The following is a 16,341-nucleotide window of genomic DNA, read 5'->3' as shown; positions in this document are numbered from 1 at the left end:
CTTTTCCCCATAACTCATGATTCCCTTACTTAGTAAAAATCAGTCTCTCTCAGCTTTGAATAAAGTTAATGACTCAACAGTCCTCTGCAGTAAGGAATTCCAAAGATTTGGTACGGTCTAAGAGACAAAATTCCTCTGCCCCAATGTTTTAAATGGTAAAACATGTTACTCTCAGATCATGCTATCTAGTCCTGGTTGTTCCTATAAGAGTCCATGACTTTAGAGGCAAGGTATTGGCATGGAGAGAGGATTGGCTGGCTGGCCGAATGCACAGAGCGGGCATAAAGGCGTCTTTTTCAGAATGGAGTCTAGTAGAATTCCGCAAATGTTAGTGAACTGAGGGCATTGTTGCTAAATCTGCAGATGGCTCAAAGATAGGTGGAGGTACAGGTAGTATTCAGGAGGTAGGGAGACTGCAGAAGGATTTGGGCAGGCTAGGAGAGTAGGCAAAGAAGTGGCAGATGGATTATGAATGTGGGAAAGTGTGAGGTTATGTGCACTTTGGCAGGAAAAGAGGCATAAACTATTTTTCACATGGGGAAAGGCCTCAGGAATCAAAGAATCACAGAATCCATACAATGTGGAAACAGGCCCTTCGACCCAACAAGTCCACACTGAACCTCACAGCATCACACCCAGGCCCATCCTCCTATAACCCATCAATCTACACACCCCTGAACATTATGGGCAATTCAGCACAGCCAATCCACGTAGCCTGCACATCTTTGGACTTTGGGAGGAAACCAGAGCACCTGGAGGAAACCCACGCAGACACATGGAGAATGCAAACTCCACACAGACAGTCACCTGAGGCTGGAATCAAACCCGGGTTCCTGGCAATGTGAGGCAGCAGTGCTAACCACTGAGCCATGTGAAACACAAAGGGACTTAAGAGAATCCTAAACTAGGATGTCTAAGGAAATATGCAGGTTCAGTTAGCAGGTAGGAAGGCAAATGCAATGTTCGCATTCATTTTAAGAGAGCCACAATACAAGATGTACTCTACAGATGTACTACTGAGACTGTATAAGACTGTGGTCAGACCACATTTAGAATATTGTGAGCAGTTTTGGGCCCCAAATCTAAGTAAAGATGTTCTGGTGTTGGAGAAAATCTAGAGGAAATCCATAAGAATGATCCCAGGGATGAAGGGCTTGCCATACAAAGAGTGGTTGAGAGCGCTGGGTCAGTACTCAAATGAGGTTTATAAGGATGGGCAGGGATCTCATTGAAACTTACAGAATACTGACAGAGCTGGAAAGAGTGGGTGTGGAAATGCTTCCACTAGTAGGAGAGACAAGAAACCGACAGCATGGCTTCAGTGTACCCTTCAGAACTGAAGCTAGGAGGAATTTTGTCAGCCAGAGAATGGTAAATCTATGGAATTTAATGCCACAGATGGCTGTGGAGGACAAATCATTAATTGTATTTAAAACTGGTTCTTTATTTGTACGAGGATCAAAGGTTATGGGTAAAAGGCACCAGTATGGAGTTGACAAACATTTCAGCCATGATAAAATGGCAGAGAAGGCTCGATGGGCCAAATGGCCCAATTCTGCTCCTAAATCTTATAGTCTTAGCTTAATGGGTAACATCCTCACAGCATGGACCCTGTCAAGCCCCTTACAAATCAACTCTCATTCTTCCAAAATCCATGAAGTACAGATCCAACCTACTCAAACTTTCTTCATGTGAAAATCCCTCCATATCCAGAATCCCCGACTGACTCCTCTGGACTTTCTCTTATACTAGTACATCATTCCTTAAAAGAAAAGAGGCCTAAAACTCTTCAAAGTCTTCCAGTTATTTTCTAACTAGTCTCTTGTATAACTTTGTTTCCTTTGCTGAACTAGGGCCCAACAAAATTGCTCCATGCTGCAGTTTTCTGTAGTCTATTTCTATTTAATTAATATTCAGCTCTTCTATTCTTCTTGCCAATGTGCTTAAGAGCAAAATTTCTAGTACATTGACTTCTGTCATCCAAGTCACAAAGCCAGATTGTAAAAAATTGTGCCCCAGCACTGATCCCTCTGGCTCCCATGAGTTTCAGGTTGCCATCCTGAAAATGCCCCTTCATTCCCAATTCTGCCTTCTATTATTAGCCAATTTCCTATCCATGCTGATGTTACCACCTCCAACACATGGGTTCTTATCATATTAAGTATCCTTACATGTGGTAGGGTGTCGAACATCTTTCAAAGATGCAAATATACTGCATCTACTTGTGCCCCTTTACCTATCGCACTTGTTTCCTCTTCAAGGAACTCTAAGAAATTTGACTGGCACAACTTCCCGTTCATGAAGCCATGCCAAGTCTTCCATTATTCCATCCTCTATAATAGAATTTCAAGTTTTTCCAAAGACCAATGTTAAACTAACTGACCTAAAGCTATCAGCTCACTACCTCTCTCCATTTTTGGACAAAGATTTTACATTGGCTGTTTTCTAATCGTCTGGACTTTTTCCAAAATCTAAGGATACTTTGAAGATTACATTTTTAAAATTATGGAACATTTCATGAATTTTCACGTCATCCTTGCACAGGAGCCATGGTAGCCTTCACTGGATCATTCCAATTTTAGTACGTGTGCTGCCAAAGCAAGCCAGGATTCCTACCAATATAGCCACTATCTTCGTAGTTGCTTCTTTTAAAATGCTAGGATGCAATCTGCCAGGTCTAAGAATCTTATCAGCCTTTAATCCCATTAGTTTCCCTAATATTTTTTCCCTCTACAAATAGTTATTATATTTATTTCCTTCCCCCTTTGGTACGTTGATTATTTAGTACTTTTAATATGTTTGTATTAGCGTCCTCTATTGTGAAGACTAATGCAAAGGGTTCATTCAACTCCTCTGCCATTTCCTTGTTCTTCACTATAGGTTTCTCCAGCCTCATTCTCTAAGGGGCCCAAGTTTGTTTTGGCCTCTCTCTCTCTTTTTATATATGCAGAAAAGGTCTTACTGTCTTGACTTCATTAATTTTTAGGTCCACCTTCATTGACTTTTAAAATTCGAATGTTGAGTGCACAAAAGGCAAACAACAATTCTTAGCTTCAAATAGTCCCTTCAGAGTTGAAACCAAATACTTCTGGTCTGAAAATTTGAGAGAAAACTTGGCAAAAGTAACCTATTTTTAACTGTTCTGAACTAACTCCTCACTCCAGCAGTTTCATACATCCAGGATCAAGCTATATATCTGTGAACTGAAACCAAAGGGTTTCTAAGCTACAGGAAGTTTGTTTTCCAAATCCCTGATCCTTTTAACTAAAAGCAGCTTAATATTATTCAACATTTATTCCATTTGCTTGTAAAACTCTCCAAATGCAGATAAGTTCCTCTTAACACTCTCATTTTTTAAAAAACAAAGTGGCCCCAGAAAGCAAGAAAAGTTCATTTTAAGCCCCTGTATACACACAGACAAAACCCACATGCTACATGACTGATGCATACTACACTCAAAAAACAAACCCTGAACTAAATGATATGAAAATATGTAAAAACATACACTTTATATCACAACAGCACAGACAATGGCTTCCTGCAAAGGTGCTGCAAGACCCACCAGAGTAAGTACTCTTCAACCACCAATGGCATGTGTTCTCCCTCCCTTTCTGCTCTCCAATCGTGATTCTAAATCTGGAGGAGCAGCAGGATAGTGGGAAGAATCAGTGATTGCAGGGAGTAGAGTATTGGCAGAAAGAGACAGATCATTGATTGAAGGACACACTTTGTTTCTCTCATGCTCACTGAACCCCCAAGTTAGCGCGACAGTGACACGGTGGTTAGCATCACTGCCTCACAGCTTCAAGGATCCATGTTCAATTCTAGCCTCAAGTAACTGTGTGTCTGGAGTTTGCATGTTCTCTCCATTCTGCGTGGGCTCTGAGTCGGCGTAACTTGATGGACCAAATGGTCTCTATCTGCACTGCAGGGATTCTTTAATTCTAAGTCACAACCGTGCAGTCATTTCCGACTCCCACTTATCAAGTCCATTCTTGGACTTTGTGGGAAATTAGGGAAGAAACTGCAGAGGCTCTTGCAGAGATTTTTGCTTCATCTTTAGACACTGAAGTTCCAGAAGACTGGAAGATTGCTACCTTTCTGAAACAATGGAACAACATTGGCTAGGACAAGCCAGGGAACTACAGGGCAGGGAGCCTGACATAGGCAAGTTACTGGAGAGGATGCTGAGAGACAGGATCAACCAACATTTGGATAGTCAAGGTCTGATTAGCGTTAGTCAGCATGGATTTGTGCGTGGGAAGTCATGTCTGACAAATCTTTTGGAGTTTTTTGAAGGAGTAACCAAGAGTATAGATGAGGGTAGGGCAGTGGATGTTGTCTTTATGGACTTTAGTAAGGCCTTTGACAAGTCCAAATGCAAATAAGCTCCTCTTACCACTCTCATTTTTTTAAAAACAAAGTGGCCCCAGAAAGTAAGAAAAGTTCATTTTAAGCCCCTGTATACACACAGACAAAATCCACATGCTACTTGACTGATGCAAAGTATACTCAAAAAACAAACCCTGAAATAAATGATATGAAAATATGTAAAAACAGGCTAGTCATGAAGGTTAGGTTGCATGGGATCCAGGGAGAGCAAGCTAATTGCATTCAAAATTGGCTTGACGGTAAGAAGCAGAGAATGATGGTTGAAGGCTGTTTCCCAGACTGGAGGCCTATGACTGGTGGTGTGCCACAGGGGTTGGTGCTGTGAACTTTGTTATTTGTCATTTACATAAATGGTCTTGATGTGAATGGACAAGACATGATTAATAAGTTTACAGATGATACAAAATTAGGGGGTATCATTGATAGCGAGGAAGGTTATCAAAAATTTCAGAGGGATCTTGATCAGATGGGGAAGTGAGCTGTGGATTGGCAAATGTAATTCAATACAGATAAGTGTAAGGTGTTGCACTTTGGAAAGTCAAACCAAGGTAGGACTTATACAGTAAGTGGTAATGTCTAGAGGAGTGTTATAGAACAGTGGGACCTAGGAGCAGAAGTACATACTTCATTGAAAATGACATCATAGGTGGATACGGTGGTGAAGAAGGCATTTAGCATGCAGACCCTAACTGGTCAAGACACTGAATATAAGAGTTGGGACATTATGTCGCAGTTATTTAAGTCGTTAGCGAGGCCACACTTGGAGTACTGTGTACAGTTTTGGTCACCCTGTTCTAGGAAAGACCCAGTTAAACTGGAAAATGTGCAAAAAATATTTACAAGTATGTTGCCAGGATTAGTAGGCCTGAATTGCAGGGAGCGGTTGGCCAAGATAGTACTTTATTCCTTGGATTCCCGGGAGAATGAGGGGTGACCTCATTGAGGTGTATAAAATCATGAGGGGCACAGATAGGATGCATGCATGTAGTCTTTTTCCGAGGGATATGAAAGTGAAAACTAATGGGACATAGGTTTAAGGTGAGAGGGGGAAGATTTAAAGAGGGGTAACTTGTTCATGCAAAGAGCGCTGCGTATGTGGAATGGGCTGCCACAGAAAGTGATTGAGATAGGTACAATAGCAACATTTAGAAAACATTTGGACAGTTATATAGATGGGAAGACTTTAGAGGGATATGGACCAAATGTGGGCAATTGGCATGAGCTGAGTGGGCAGCATGGATCATTTTAGGCCAAAGGGACTGTTTTCCATGCTGTATTACTCCTTGAAGTTATGGCTGACAGGTACGCTGTTGTTTTCTTTAAGCCCCATATACTGGACTAGAGCCAAGGTCTTTGGCTGGATTTAAATTGGTGAATTCCTGTGACACCAATGTCTGAAATATATGATAATAACTTCTTTGTAAAGAAATGTAAATCTCAATCATAAATTTCAATTGACCCAATATCTAATATGACAGAATCACAGAATCCCTACAATATGGGAGCAATCTATTCGGCCCACTAAATACACAGCAACCATGTGAAGTGCATCCCACCCAGGCCCAACCCCCAAGCCCATCAGCCTACATTTTCCATTGCTAATCTATCTAGACTGTACATCCCTTGATACTACATGCAATTTAGCATCACGAATCCACTTAATCTGGACATCTTTGGACTGTGAGAGGAGACCACAGCACTCTGAGTAAACCCACACAGACACGGGATGAATGGCTAAACGCCACGCAGACAGGTGCTCAAGGGTGGAATAAAGCCCAGGTCACTGGCACTGCAAGGCAGCAGTGCTAACCATTCGGCCACTGTGCCACCCCAAATGTTCCCTAATCTTTTAAAACCAAGGGTTTATGCAATCCTTCTTCATAATTTATTGTCTATGCCATCGTATCCCTATCCTATGATTCGGTCCTCTGAACTGGTCACAGTACTCTAGAGATAGGGTCTGACCAAATCTCTAACCGTAGCATTTCTTTTGAGGTTTTTTCTGAATTCCAAACTCAAGAGTCAAAAAGACCATTTGTGTTTTTAAAGTTTTTTTTAAATTTCAAAGGTTTTTTTGAAAAACTGAAGTTATTTTTTTAAAAAAAAGGAGTTGTTTTTTCGTTTCGGGGAGTCCTACACATGGTCACCTCTGGAGAAGATATTTTTCTGTGAGGAATTTATTGAAGATGAGCCACATTTTATTCAGTTAATAAGTGAAGTGGTTGATTTTAGTTAAGTTTTATATGTTTGATAAATATATAAATATATTGTAATTTTTTTCCCCATTTTAACATAATTTTCTGCAGTTAATGAGAGGTGGTTTATTTTATATAACAGGCTTTATATAAAAGTTTTAGGCTTAAAGTTATTAAGAGCATATATGAGTTACAGAATGAGACGGCTAGCAGATTTGGAAAAGTTATTACACAGCAGGATCTGTCAGATAGATGGTGACTGTCAGGAAAAGTAAGAAGATAGTTCAAAAGTCTCTAGTGGATATTCATCTGTCAAATAGCTATTCAGTTTTTGGAACAGTTGAAGGGGATAATCTCTCTGAGGAAAATAGTAGGGACAATCAATCAGTTATTGGACACGTGGAATAATTCTAATGTTAAGCAGCATTTGACAAAATTTAATAGAATTGATGTTACAGTTACTCTCCTGCCAGGGGCATAGACAGGAGATTCTGTGGCACTAAGCATATATTTAGTGTGGTTTGTTGCTTTCCTGGTGCTAGGATTAAGGACATCTTGAAAGTTTAAGCATATTGTTAAAGGTGAGATTGAGAAACCAGAAATTATAGTACAAATTGGTAGGAAATCATAGTTTTAGGTGAAGATTAAAGAATTACAGATTGAATTTAAGAGGTAGGTAGAAGATTTTAAAAAAACCTTAAAACTAGTCAACTCTGGTTTACTCTCAATGCCAAACTCAAACAAGGGATGGAACAAAAGCATAAAGGAGATAAATCAATGACTGAAGAGCTAGTATTTTGTTTGGGGATTCAGTTTTTTGGATGATTATAATGTGCTTTAGGGAAGGAAACTGCCATCCTTACCTGGTCTGGCCTACAAGTCACTCCAGACCCACAGCAATATGATTGACTGCTAGTGATAACGGGAACTGCAGATGCTGGAGAATCCGAGATAATAAAATGTGAGGCTGGATGAACACAGCAGGCCCAGCAGCATCCCAGGAGCACAAAAACTTTTGTGCTCCTGGGATGCTGCTGGGCCTGCTGTGTCCATCCAGCCTCACATTTTATTATCTTGATTGACTGCTAACTGCCCTCTGGACAATTAGGGATGGGCATTAAATGCTGCCTAACCAGTAATGCCCCTCATCTCATTAATGAATAAAGTCTTTTAGCATTGAAAAGACCTGTTCAAAAATGGTGGGTCTAACCTGAACTGGAAAGGGACCAATATCTTACCAGGGAATTTTGCTTGTTCCAGGAAGGGAGACTTTATACTGATAGAGAGGGGGAGTGGAGGAATTCGAAGTAGCAGTGTAAATGGAAAGACTGAAGGTTCTGACTGTGAACAGGGCACATCAATTAGTAAAGAAAGACAAAAAAGAAAATCAGATTATGTAGTAACTCTGAAAAACTAAACTACATTTATTTCAATGCAAGCAGTCTAATAGGTAAGGCTGATGAACTCAGGGCATGTTTAAGAACATGGGATTGGGATGTCATAGCTATTACAGAAACTTGACTGAGGGATGGGCAAGACAGGCAGCTCAATGTTCTAGGTTTTAGATGCTAAAGGAAGGATAGGAAAGGAGACAAGAAACGGGGTGGGGGTCGTGATTTTGATTAAGGAATACATTTCTGCACGTAACTAAAGCTATTTCTGAAAAATCATCCAGTGAAAATATTTGGACGGAAATGAGAAATAAGAAAAAAGATCACTTTGATGGGACTGTTCTATAAGTACCCTCCCCCCATAGTAAGAGGACAATTAAGAAACAAGTATGTAAGGAGATTTCAGACATACGTAAGCATAATAAGGCTGTAATAATGGGGGATTTTAATTTTCCAAACATTGACTGGGACTACCATAGTGTTAAAGATTTGGATGGTGAGGAATTTGTCAAATGTGTTCAATATCTTTATCAATATGTGCATGTTCCTACTAAGGAAGCAGCAAAACTAGATCTTCTTTTGGGCAATAAGGTAGGGTAGGTGACTGAAGTAAAAATGGGGGAACAGTGAGTCTAGCTATCTTAATTCTATTAGTTTCAAAATGATTATAGAAAAGGATAAGCTGTCCATAAAAGTTGAAGTTTTAATTGGAGTAAGGCAAAGTTCATAATAACATAAGGTAAAAACTTTCAAAAGTTGAATGGAGTAGATCATTCGCAAGTAAAAGGACATCTGACAAGTATGAGACGTTCAACAATATGACGACGAGAGTTTAAAGGCATCATCTTCCTTTTAGAGAGAATGGTAAGGCTGGTAAGATTAAGGAACAATGGATGGATAAAGAAATTGAGATTCTAATTAAAAGTAAAAGAGAATCTTATTTTAGGTATGGTCAGCTTGGTGCAATTCAAACTCTTAATCAATATTAACAGTGTATGGGGTATTCTTAAAGAAATCAGAAAGGCAAAGAGGGAATAGGAGAGAGATTGGCAGAGAGCATTGGTAAGGGAAGAAATTGCAAGATCCTTTGCAGAAATATTTGCAACATCTACAACTACAGGTGAGGTGCCCGATGACTGGAGGTTGGTTAATGTTGTACCTCTGTTTAATAAAGGTTGTAAGGAGGAACCAGGCAACTACAGACCTGTGTATCTGACTTTGGTTGCGGGTAAATTGCTGGAGGTGATTATAAAAGATAGGATTTATGGACATTTGGAGGCAAAAATTTTTTTAGGGATAGTCAGCATGGTTTTGTACAAGGAAAATCGTGTCTCACGAACTTGATTTAGTTTTAGAAGTTATCAAAAAGGTGGATGTGGCAATACAGTAGACATTGTTGATTTGGATTTTAATAAAACCTTTGTCAAGGGTTCACATGATAGACTAATTAGTAAAGTTGGGTCACATGGGATTCAGGGTAAACTTGCCAATTGGATACATAAATAGCTTAATGGCAGGAGACAGAAAGTGATGGTGAAGGGTTGCTTTTTGGACTAGAGGTCTGTCACCAGCGGTGTTCCACAGGGATCAGTTCTGAGTCCTGTATGTTTCTCATTTGTATAAATAATTAGGATGAGAATATAGAATGCATGGTTAGTTAAGTTTGTGGATGACACCAAAATTGGTGGCAGATAGACAGTGATAAAGATTTTCTAAGATTACAAAGGGATCTTGCTCAAATGGTTCAATGCACTGAAAAATAGCAGATGGAGTTCAATCTGGATAAATGCAAGGTATTGCATTTTAGTATAATGAACAAAGGTAGAGCTTATATAATTAATGGTAGGGACTGAGGGAGTATTGTAGGAGAGGGACCCAGGGGTGCAGGTACATAATTCTTTGAAATTTGCATCATACATAAACAGGGTGGTTAAAAAGGCTTTAGAATGCTTAGCTTTATTGCTCAGTCCTTTTGAGTACAAAAGTTGGGAAGTCATGTTGAGGTTGTATGGAGGAAAGATGTGCAGGTTAGCTGGATTGGCCATGCTAAATTGCCCACAGTGTTCAGGGATGTGTAAAGTTGGGTGGATTAACCATGGGAAATGTATAGTTACAGGCACAGGGTAGGGGAATGGATCTGGGTGGGATGTTCTTTAGAGTGTCGGTCTGGACTTGTTAGGCCGAATAGCCTGTTTCCACACTGCAGAAATTCTATGACTCTATGACAGCTGTGAGGCCTCTTCTGGAATAGTGTGTTCAGTTCTGGTCACCCAGTTATTGGAAGGATACTACTAATCTGAAGAGGGCTCAGAAAAGAATACTGGGATGTTGCTGGTAAAGAAGGTATGAGTTATAAAGAAAGGTTGGATAGGCTGAGACTTTTTTTCACTGGAGCATAGGAGGTTGAGAAGTGATTTCATAGAAGTTTATAAAATCATGAGAGGTATACAGAGTTGATGGTTGGTGTCTTTTCCCGAGAATGAGGAATTTAAGGACCAGGAGACACATATTTAAAATGAGAAGAGAAAGATTTGAAAGACTTAAGAGGCAATTTTTTTTTACATAGAAGGTGGTTCACATGTCGAATGAACTTCTGAGGAAGTGGTTGTTGCAGGTACAATTACAGCATTTAAAAGACATCTGGATAGATATGTGAACAGGAAAGATTTGGAGGAATATCGGCCAGGAGCAGGTAAGTGGGACTAGTTTAGTTTGGGATCAAAGGATCTGTTTCCATGCTGTATAACTCTAGGAGTCTAAAAAACTCTATTCACCCTGAGACATAACCTAACAATCCAGCATCCCACTAGCTTCTGGTTATTTTTGGTACCCGTGCATTAGCTTGAACTGATTTGTCTGCATGTGCAAGCATGCTCATTTGCTCATTTTCAGTTTAGAGTCACTCAATATTAACATTAATAAAATATTCCTTGCCGCTTGAAAGTAATGCAACTAAATATAGAACAGTTAAAAACAAAATTTTATTCAAAATTTATGAGCATCAGAATTTGAGTTTTGCTGAATTAAAGTGACATGTAGTTCAAGATAGATGTCTTGACGTCATCAGGGCACACAAAAATGTTAACTTTCAAAGAGTGCAACAATTTATACAAACAGTGCAAAGTGTGTTGACTGATTGGCAAGTCAACAATGATTCACTGCATTGCTGCCATGGCGAATACATCAAGCAGCTACTGATCACCCAACATTTAGGTTTAATTTTTAAAAAATACAAAATGTCTGAACATAGCCTTCATTAAATAGGTTATAGTAGGGCATTTAGAAAAACTCAGGCCAATTTGGAAGAGTAAGCATGGTTTTGTGAAAGGGTAATCATGGTTACCCAATTTATTAGACTTCTTTGAAGGAATAACATTTCTTTCAATCAAACGGAGCCTTGTAGACATAGTGCACTTGCATTTTCAGAAGTATTTGACAAGGGGTCACAAAGGTTTTCACAGGAAATAAAAGTTAATGTTGTATGAAGTAACACATTAGCATGAATTGAGAGTAAAAAGAACAAAGAACAGCAGGTGAGATAATAGAACTGCAGATGCCTGCTGTGTTCATCCAGCCTCACATTTTATTATCAAAGAACAGCAGGTGCTGGAAATCAGATTCAAAAACAGAATTTGCTGGAAAAACAGCATTGCTGGAGAAAAAACGGAGTTAATATTTCAGATTCAGTGGCCCTTTTTCACTGTCATCTCAATCATCTCAAGCTGGTACCACTTATTATGTCAATGTAATGCTGTTTCACTTTAAAGTACTTTCTTCTAAGAAAAATTGCTAATTTGGTGCCAAGTAGGGGAAACTTAGTAGTAATGGCACACTGTGGGCCCATTACCAGTAAGTTACAGATTTATACAGTTTCCCAAACTATTGACTACTGATCTTTCTAAGTGACATACATTGGAACTTTGAGCCTCTTCCAACATTTATCAAGTTTATGTTTGATTTCTACCTCAGCTCTAACTTGTCATATTATCCCTACATCAATAATATCCCAGAATTTATCAACCTTTATCATGAACTACTAAATTATTGAGAATCATTATTCTATCAGGTAGGAAGTTCCCAAGATACTCTGGAGTATCCTTTGTACGTAGAAATTTCTCCTCACCTCAGTTTTAAATAACTATCATAAAATCCATAGTGTGACAACAGATCATTTGGTCATTCAAGTCCACACTGACTTCCACAGAGCATCCCAACCATATCTACTCCCTGACCCTATCACTGTAACCCTGCATTTCCCATGGTTAATCCACCAAGCCTGCATATCTGTGGACATTATGGGCAATTTAGCATTGCCAATCCATCTAAATTGTACGTCTTTGGACTGTAGGAGGAAACCAGAGCACCCAGAGGAAACTCGCACAGACACAGGGAGCACGTACAAACTCCATACAGAGAGTTGCCTGATAGCGGAATCAAATCCAAACTCCTGGTGCTGTGAAACAGCAGTGCTTACCACTGAGATACCGTGCTGATTGGATTGGAAACCAATAATGTAGATATCCAGATTTAAACTCAGCAAAGAAGGAGGGCAAGGTTAGCTGAAGTGGGCTGGGAAAGCAGTTCAGCAGGAAAGATGGCTGTTCAACAGTAACAGACATTTAGGAAAATAGTTCACGACTTGCATTAATCAAATATGCCAATGGGAAAGGATTCTAGGAAAGGGTAAAACAAACAAACAAACAATGACCAACAAAGGAGGTCAACGATAGCATCATATTGAAAGAAAAACACATACAATGTGGAAACATTTGTGGTGGTAAGCCAGAGAATGAACAATGACGATCACAAGGGAAAAAGTACCGTGGAAATTAATGGAGCTAAACAGTGTGAAGTACTCTGAACGACATGGGTTGCATCTTAGGGTACTGATGAAAATAGCTTCACAGATAGTGGATGCACTAGGAGTAATCTTCCAGCAATCCTTAAATTCTGGAAAAATACCAGAGGATTAGAAGAGACCTAATGAAAAAATCTTGTTCAAAAATGAAGGGAGACAATAAAGCAGCCAGTCACCTTAACATCTGTCATTCAGAATGTGTTAGTCTATTCTTAAAAAAACTAATACTACAGCATTTAGAAAAATATATAATCAAGCCAAATCAACATGGCTTCACAAAGGAGAAATCATGCCTGACAAATAAGTTAGAATTATCTAAGGAGGGAAAAAGCAGAATATATAAAGAGGAACTAGTTCATGTAATATATTTGCAATTCCAAAAGGCAGTTAATAAGGTAGTATACATAAGGCTATTTAAGAAAACAAGATCCCAGGTCTTCAGGGTACAATATTTGCATGGATAGAGAGTTGGCTAACTAAAAGAAAACAGAGTTGAGATAAGGCAGGCATTTTCAGGGTGGCAACCTGAAACCGCGGAATGCCACAAGATTAGTGTTGGGGCCATGATTACTGACAAGATGTATGTTAATTACTTGGATGAGGGGAGTGGACATTCTTAGCCAAGTTCACAGATGACACAAAAAAAGGTGGGAAAGCAAGTAATGAGGACAATACAAAGAGTTTTCAGCAAGGTTTATAGACGGGAAGAATAGAAAACCTGAATATTATTTAAATAGAGAATTCAGAAAGCTGGAGAAGTGAGATTTGGGAGTATTGAGTGTGAATTACTACAAGATAACATGCAGGTTCAGCCAATAATATGCAAGGCAAATAGAATTTGGCTTTTATTTCAAAGGGAATGGAGTAAACAAAACCACAAAACAAGTATATTGCTAAAATTATATAGGGCATTAGTCAGACCACAACTTAAACACTGTGAAGAGATTTGGGCCCCAAGAATGAGTAGCATCCTTACTGAAACATTTAACACTGTGAGGGGCTTGACAGGTTAGAGGCTGAGAGGTTGTTGTCCATTGTAGGAGAGTTGAGGATCAGATGATATGATGCCAAAGTAAGGGACTGCCCACGTAATACTGAGGTGAGGAGGAATTTCTGCTCTGAGGAGAACAAATCTGTGGAATGCTTCGCCTCAGCAGTCTCTGTAGTAGTGTTGTTAAGCATATTCAACTCAGAGGAATTAGACTTCTAAGTTAATTATGGGGAAATAACAGAAAAACAGAGTTGAAAATGATCAGGTCAACCATGATCCCATGCGAATGGCACAGACTTAATGGGCCAAACTGCCAACTTCTGGTCCCATGCTTTATGATCTGATGAAGGCCATATCTCAAAGATAGCGTGCAGTTTTAGCCTCCTTATTTAAGAAAGTATTTAAATGCATCAGGGAAAATTCAGAGGAGGTATACTGGTTTGATACCTGGAATGAGGTGAAAATAGACTGAACACATGCTGGGCTTGTTTTCACTAGAGGTTTGAAGAGCGAGGGGTGATTTGTCAGAAGTATATATGAGCCTGAAAAGTCCTAATAAGGCAGATGTGTAAAGGATATTTCCTGTTATGGACGAGTCCGGAACTTGTGAGTACTGATTCAAAATTAGTTGTCACCTTACCAGAACTAAGCTGAGGAGAATTATTTTTTTCTCAGAGTGTTATTTGACTTTGGAACTCTGCCTTAGAAGGCAGTAGAAACAGTATCATTGAATTACTGTAAGGCAGAGGAAGATCAGTTCCCTTGCCTGACTAGAATCTAAGATTATCCGCAGTAAATGGGAAGTACAATTTGAAAAAGAAATTGATTGACAAAGCAAGCTCAAAAGGACAAAATTGGCCTATTTCCGCTCTTATTTTGTATGATCTTTTGTTCTCCCTGCAGAAGTCAGGTCCCTGCATGTATCGTTTCTAGTGAGCATTATTGAAACAAATTGTGAGCCAATTAATTATTGTGATTTGGTTTTCACAAGATTGTTCAGGAAGTACCATGTAATCATGGAATCAAATTTCAATTATATTGAGCACAAAGTTCTTAAAGCTTGATAGGAACCTTAGAAGATTACAATTTATATAATACAATAAATTCCAACTGTCATTTCCTACAAACTAGGTTTTCAATATCTGGATGGTCTCAAGTAGTAGTTATGTCTGGATCATTCAACTCTTTTTTTGAGGAGACTAAGAGTTCAGCAGACAGTGGATTACCAATGGATACTGTTTCTATTGAAGTTCAGCAAACACTTACACAAGAAACTATTAGCAAAACAGTGAAGAAGCAGAATTGGGTATAATCTCATTACTAGAGTCAATACCTAATTAGGAAGCATGACATAGAATAGGGATTAAAAGGAACATTTTCTGATTTTCAAGGTGTGACAATGGTTCTCACCAGAGATCTGTGTTGGGGCCTTAGCTTTTCATCATGTATATTAATGACTTAAATGAAGGATTATATATTTGCATACCCAGGTTCTCAGGTTTGGAAGCTACTAGAAAGCACAGTAAATTGTGTGATAGGAGTCAAAATCTACAAAGGGCTATAAATGGAACAAGCAGATGGCCAAAATTACAAGAGACTAAATTCCATATGGAAAAAGTAAATGTAAATGTAAATGTTGAACTGAAATACTTTGGTAATGATAAGTGATTAAGAGCTGTGGAAGAACAAAGAGATTTAAATGTTCAAGTACACAAATTACTAAAAACTAAAGAATAGGTCCAAAAAGAAACTAAAATATCAAATGGATCTGAAAGCAATTACAATTTAGAAGCAACAAAATGCTGCTTCAGATTTATGAGGACTTGATGAAATTCCATCTGGAGTGCTATGCTCATTTTGAGTACCAAAGCCAATATAGAGCTGTATCTGCAATAGAATTAGTTCAGATTCACCAGAATAACATCAAGGCTTTGAAAGTAAATTTACAAATTTTGCATAAACACAAATTGCTTTCTCTTGGTGTTTCGAATGCTGGCAGTGATTTAATCAAAGTTTTAAAACAATAAACAAATTCAACAGGGAAACTATTTCCTTTGTTGGGGCAATCCAGAACAATAAAGTATACTTTCAAAATTAGTGATGGGCTACACCAGCGTGTAGTCAGGATGACATTTTTATATAAAAAGAGCAGTGAAAATCTGAACAAAGTAAAACAAAAAATCAGAGATGCTGGAAGTCAGAAACTGTTGGAAAAACTCAACAAGTTTGGCACCATCTGTGGAGTGAAAGCAGAGTTAACATTTCAGGTCCAATAACCCTTCTTCAGAGCTGATTCTAGCTAGGAAAAGGTTGATTTATATGCTGGAGATGGGGTGGGGAGGCAAAGGAGGAGCTAATGATAGGTGCAGATGAAGTCCAGAGAGAAAAAAAAGGTGAACAGATAAAGAAATTGGGTAAAGCAGCCTGTAAGAATCAGTAGCCCCTAACAGGGATCATTTAGTAGCTGTCAATGGATTGTTTGTGGCAGCAGACCATGTGATGACAAGACTTGGT

At 38.9% G+C, this 16,341-nt stretch overlaps 1 protein-coding gene and 1 non-coding gene across 2 annotated transcripts in view; both read right to left on the bottom strand.

Moving 5' to 3' along the window:
• agtpbp1 (ATP/GTP binding carboxypeptidase 1) overlaps positions 1-16,341 on the bottom strand; it is a 289,350-nt gene that overhangs the window by 224,149 nt on the left and 48,860 nt on the right. The window lies entirely within an intron of this gene.
• On the bottom strand, positions 2,500-2,602 carry LOC125451364 (U6 spliceosomal RNA). Its single transcript, XR_007247280.1, has one exon. It is a non-coding gene; the product is annotated as a U6 spliceosomal RNA (small nuclear RNA).

Source organism: Stegostoma tigrinum, chromosome 3 (genome assembly GCF_030684315.1).
Source record: "Stegostoma tigrinum isolate sSteTig4 chromosome 3, sSteTig4.hap1, whole genome shotgun sequence".
In the NCBI taxonomy this organism is placed as follows: domain Eukaryota; kingdom Metazoa; phylum Chordata; class Chondrichthyes; order Orectolobiformes; family Stegostomatidae; genus Stegostoma; species Stegostoma tigrinum.
The sequence above is the reverse complement of the archived record's forward strand: the minus strand, read 5'-3'. Positions and strand labels throughout refer to the sequence as shown.